The sequence below is a fragment of the Myodes glareolus genome, chromosome 21, assembly GCF_982192425.1.
Source record: "Myodes glareolus chromosome 21, mMyoGla1.1, whole genome shotgun sequence".
Taxonomy (NCBI): Eukaryota; Metazoa; Chordata; class Mammalia; order Rodentia; family Cricetidae; genus Myodes; species Myodes glareolus.
In genome coordinates this window covers 50,764,499-50,770,961 of record NC_142046.1, presented here as the reverse complement: position 1 = coordinate 50,770,961, position 6,463 = coordinate 50,764,499, and positions in this window count along the sequence as shown.

Here is a 6,463-nt window from a genome sequence, read left to right as displayed (position 1 = left end):
GCAAAGGCATATTTGGGTGGTTTCTATTACAAATCTCTGCCATAGCTTTGTGAATGTTTCATGTTTTTGCCAAGAGACTAATTCCTACAAAGGGGAAAATTGAGTAAAGATCTAAGTTATACATCAGAGATAGAAATTTATAGCAAAAATTAGTGTATATGACAGTTTTGTGTGTATGTATGTCTGTGTACCACCTGTGTGCCTGATGTCTTTGGAGGCAAGATGTTCTGACTCTTGGGATTGGAGTTACAGTTGTGAGCTGACATGTTGGTGCTGAGAACTATGCTCACATCCTCTGGAATAGTAACCAGTGTTTTGTTTTGTTTTAATAACAAAACAAATAACCTTCACGATTCTTTTTTTTCATCCTGACCAGTTCCCCCCATCCATCTCTGTGCCCTGCCCCTAACACTTCTCTTCCTCCATTTCTTTCAAAAAAGGCAGGCCTCCCATGGATATCAACCAAACACAGCAGCCAGTGCTCTTAACTCCTGAGCCATCTCTCCAGACTCTGCAGCAAAATATGTCACAATCCTCTGGGTGGTAGCAGGGGGGTGGGGATTACACATCTCCTTCACCAGTAAAGCAAAGTAAGAAAATCTACATGTATCAGGACTTCATAACATCCAGACTGCACAATACAGTAACTCCCATACTAAAGACTCCAGTTCTGTGTATGTGGATGACAATAGCCACCTATACTGTGAAAAATGTATGATTAGATTCACCTAGAATCACTGATGTTTATTATAGTGATATTTATGTTTTAATTAAGCTTGCCTAAAGATCAGAAGGGCAAAGCCAAGCCAGTAGAGGTCAGGCATTGGTGACACACCTTTAATCCTAGGATTTGGGAGACAAGAGGCGAGGTCCATCATGGGCTACACAAGATCAAAGCAGAAACAATTCCCAGTGGTGGTAGCCTACACCATTAATTCCAGCACTAGAGGAAATATAAATGAGAGGAGAGGTTTAATCTGCTTAGTCTGCAGTTGCTCAGCCTTGGTAGAGGTAAGCCTTCTCTAGTGGCTTGGCTGCTTTGCTTTTCTGTGTTTTGGCTTGAACCCCAATATCTGTCTCTGGGTTTTTATTATTTGTGCTAGTTTATCCCAAACTCGGCTAGGCATGGTGGCAGAAACCTTGGGAGCACTTGGGAGACAGAAGCAGAGGGTTCTTTGGGAGTTTAAAGTCGTCTGGTCTACATAGTGAGTCCCAGGACACCAGAGCTATTTGAGAGAACGGATTATGCCACTAAATAAAAATTAAAATGCCTTTAAAAAAACAAAGCAGGAATTATTTAAAAAGAACACGGTAACAAATTCCTAAACTGTGTGTCAAAGCATCCTGAGACCATAATGAACTCAAAGAGACAAATGGTTTTTTTTTTTTTTGAGACAGTGTTTCTGTCTCTCATTTTGTAGACCAGAGAAATCCACCTGCCTCTGTCCTCCTGAGTGCAGGGATTAAAGGCGTGCACCACCACTGCCCAGCCCAAAAGAGATCTTTAAAAGCTTGTAGGAAACACACAGTATATCTTCAAGATTCCACAGATTACTACTACCTTACGGTAGTTTATGTTGAATGAAATATTCCTTTGATGACTATTGTTGTAAAGCCACTTTATTAGAGTGAAACTCAAGGCACACACACAAATGTAAATCAGTAAGAGGTAGGTGTGTCTAGTCTGATTCCAAGGCTTGAGAAATTGTTCAATAACCAATCATTGCAAAAAATAACTCTCAGTAATGAATCATGGTTAAGAATGAAGAGTCAGTTGTGGCAGGTCATACCTGCAAGCCTAATACTGACGAGGCTGACAAGATGACTCAGTAGGTAAAGGTGCTTCTCACCATGCCTGACAACCTGAAGTTGGACTCCAGGATCCACATGGCTGAGGAAGACAACTAACTCCAATCTCTAATCTCAGGTCCACATGGCATACATGCATGCAGACTCCACCAAGTGGAGGCCAGCCTGGGCTACAGAGCAAAAACCAATTAATAAAACCTCAAAACAGTCTTAAGATACTTTAGCTCTATAAACTACTGTAGAAGCATAGCTGCTAGGTATTTCTTTTGGTTTATGGTATAATTACTGAAATTCAAAGGCAAGGTAATATATGCCCATTACATAATACAAGCCACAGAACAATGTTTTTCTCTATATATTAAAAAATACACCCATTTTCAATGATTAACTCCTAACTGTGGACATTTTCCCCAAACATCTAAATTTATACCACAAACAAAAAAAAATCTAAATGTCTTAGAAATCTTAAAAATATAGCTTTAGGGTTGTGCACATGGGCGCAGTGCATACACACTTTTCATCCCAGCACTTGGAAGGCAGAAGAAAGTGGATCTCTTGTAGGTTCAAGGTCAGCCATAACTACGTGGTGGGACACTGTTTCAAAAAAAAAAACAACTAAAAATAGTTTTATAACCCATGCTATCACTGACAGGTGGGTGGGGGCAGGCAGATGGGAGTGTTTACCAACCATGTATGAAAACCTGGGCTCAATCCCCAGCAGCACAGAAACTGAGTGTGACAGGTTCATTTTAAATTTGTTGGCTACATACTGACTCTGAGGCCAGTCTGGAATAAAAACAAAACACAAAACCCACCATGACACAAACAACAAAAAACAGACACAGGAAAAACAGCATGGTTTCTTACACTGGGAAATTTGTAATTAAAAAACAAATGGTAGGGGCTGGAGAGATGGTTCAGTGATTAAAAGTACCGATTGCTCTTTTAAAAGGACCCAGGTTCAATTCCCAGCACCCAAATGGCATCTTATAACTGTCTGTAACTCCAATTCCAGGGAAGCTGTCATCCTCATAGGCATTCATGTAGGCAAAACAATGTACATAATAAATAAATAAATCTTTAAAAAGCAAACGGTATAATTTTGATAGTAATACAAATCCAAAATTTGTATTAAAACTTGCTAAGTTACTAAACTGAACCATTATGCTTAAACATCTGACCTAGAATTTACTTAGACGTGGAAATCACCACTGCTCACTAAATCCTATTTTGTTTACGTTTTGGTAAAGTACTTGTGCACCTAAGACACCTGCAGGGATCAGTTCTCTCCTTGCACCATGTGGATCCCAGGAATTCAGCTCACATCACCAGGTATGGCAGCAATCATCTTTACTCACTGCACCATCTTAAAGCCCTGTAATTCTCAGGGTCTCAGTATTCAGCCCTGCCAGCCTCAAATTCAGACATCCACTTGCTTCTGCCTCCCAAGTGCTGGACTTAAAAGTATGAGCCACTATACTATGTCCAATACATTCTTAAAGATCCATTTTGCCAATTACCCGTTTTCCTCAAAATACAAATGACTTTGCATTTCTATTATACAATATTTCATAGGCTGACTGTCATTTCATTTTTAATGAGACTAATAAAAAAATTAAAAATACAATTCTGAATTGTTTATTATAGTATACTTTATTTAATACAATGTTAACTATAAAAGTTAATACAGTTTTGAAGTTTAAATTTTGTAAAATGCAGTTTGCAGGAAATAGTCCAACATTTACTAGACTAATGCTAAGAGAAGCAGCATTTGTAAACTAATTTTACAATTGAGGAAACAAGTTTTCTAAATTCCATTAAAAAAATATACATCACAGTGACTTTGGAGCTAGGAAAAGAAGTGCATTAACTTAATTATGCTTTCCCCTTCCACAGAGAACAGCCACGACTTACGATCCCATAGAAATACCCAATTTATTTATCAATCTTTCAAAAATACTATTAAACACACAGGGCCGGGGAGGGGGGGAATCATAGAATACAGAGCATGTGCTTTTAGTAACATGGAATTTTCTAAAAAGAGAAATAAAAGCAAACAGAAACAAACCAATACCCTTACACCCTCTGGCACTGGGGGGAAAAAGGAAGTGAACAGAGCCCTTAACACTTCCCTCTGTGGCCTGGACAGCCTTCTTGTTTTTAGTGTGATTTGTTGTTGTTTGTCACATAGCAGGTGAATCCATTCAAGGCAGCTGAGAACCCCACTGCAGGCAGTGATGGCAATCAGCACTTGCCATATACTTTATTTTGTAAAACAAGAATTAGTTTTAAAAAATTTTAACAATGTAAGTTTATCAAACTACAACAGTTTGCCAACTATAAATGCATAAATGATACAGGAATACTTACAGTGAATAGAAACAAAAGACATAAAAATGCTCATTTAGTTCTTTATATCAATTAAGTCTAAGTCCTTTCTGGGGAAAGAAGAGAAACCCAACCCATTTCTACAGAGACCTGTTGTAAAAAGTTCTGTGATTAAAACTACCACCACGTGGAACAAATACGACCAATCACGATCACACTAGACAGTTAATGAGACTCATCAGTTAATACTATTACCCCAAATGCCAGAAACCCAGCACGTGCCTATCCAGAACATAAAGCAGTCTTTCATGTTTGGCTTAACACCTTCCACTAGGAAACAAGAAGCAAAGGCCACCTGGCAGAACCAGTGAGCATCTGGACCACACTGGGGCAAAGAGCTGACAGATTAATTCTTGACAAATTCTAAAGGTTCCAAATAAATGATTTTAAAAGAAACTAGTTCTGTTATAAGTCAATGTTTTAAAACAACCAGTAGCTTCCTTCCTGAAACAAATCTATTGTGGGTATCTGTTCTGAGACATTCTGATCCGTCTCGTCCATTGGCACTACCCATTCAGTACCAGCTATGATGCAAAAACTATCTTTACTTTCACTAACAATCTCTTTGTAGTGTTAATTTCTGTAGTAGACAGTTTACCCAGAAGAATAATTCAAACAATAATCATTTAAGTCTTACATAGTGAAACAATTTCCTCAGCTTTGGAATCAAGCAATAAAAACAAGTTAAACTACTTTTAAAAGGTATAAAGACAAAATTACAAATTAACTGTAAATTCAAATATTTCTATAAAGCCAATTTGATTGGAAAACAAAATAGTAAATAGTTTTGGGAAAACAATGTGTAAGTAAAAACTAAAAATCTACTAGCACAACTACTAAAACAAGGCTTTGCACTTTGTGCAATGAGATTAACTGTGAATCTTGAGGTACAATTATAGTTTTCTAAACTCTCTTTATATTCTGAAAATAAAGTCTAGATGATTGTCTTCTCAACTCATATCTATTCTACTAAAAACTAACAAAGCAGGGGTGGGGGAGCCCATAAATGCTCCACATGGAGCCATTCTTTTTTTTTTTTTTTCTTTTTTGCTCCTTGATCTCTCTCATTCCTTCGGAGCCATTCTTTTGATAACCTAAACAGCATGTTACAGACATTACTAATTATCTCCCATGTCTTTTTTTTTTTTTACTTAAAGAACTGGAAAGTCCTTGTATATATATATATGCTAACAGATAAAAGCTCTAGAACCAGAAAAAAAAAGTATTTTTACTTAGTTTGAATTTTAAAATGGTAGGAGAAATTCTCTTCTTAAAGATCAGATAGTTTGGGATGTATTTTAAAACACAACTGACTGGATTTAAGACATAATCAACTCATTTTCGGACATGTAACATACATATATATATAAATTCTTCCCATCAGGAGAAACAATTTGTAAAGATGCCACCACGGGTATTTGTTTCAGAGTATTCCAAAGAGCTTCAAAATCACCGCACCCTTCACTCTATACCAGCTACACTGCCAATATCTTTCTTACTGGAATAACAATGGCATCATTGCTTTATTCAGTACAAATAGCATTGAGTAGCTACTGGGTTTACCAAGAAGCTACCTTGGTAAGGGTTGATACTATACTAACAAATATTAAAGTACGAAACTTTCTAAAGGCTACTATTAATTGGAGTTTTGAAATACTTTTCAAATGAGGCAGGTTTTGTGTTTGCCGGATGTTCAATGTTTTATTTAGAAGGATATTACAGAATAAAAGGCCACATATCACAAAAATAGCAAAATACAACACACAAAATTCTGAATGGACTTTGGATATGTTTAGTGTTTAACTCTGCAAGGTATCATATTTTGCAACTTTCTACTCTACTCTATATGGCAATGTTATACATGCCAAGTTAAAATTATGTTAATAGTAAAGTGGTCTAAAGCCATCTGAACAGAAAGAAACCAGAGTCACAAACATGCTGCAGCCTATCGTGGTACATACACAGAAGATGCATCTTCTTGACATTTCATAGTCACAGCTATGAGAACTAGAGAAGTTAGTTCAAGTTTAAAAAAACCCAAACCATGCAGAATTAACACTCAATGTGATATAGGCTAATAGCCAAAATAGTGAAATCTTATTTCCAATACTAACGCTTTTTAGAATCGGTCTAGCTTAAGTACCTACACAAGTAGTATGTTTTACTGAGAAATGTATTTTTTAAATTGTTAGAAAAAGGTAATAACATGTTCTTAAAAAGCAACAATTTCAGTTCTTCACACCAAAAGCAACAAAGAATTGAAAAC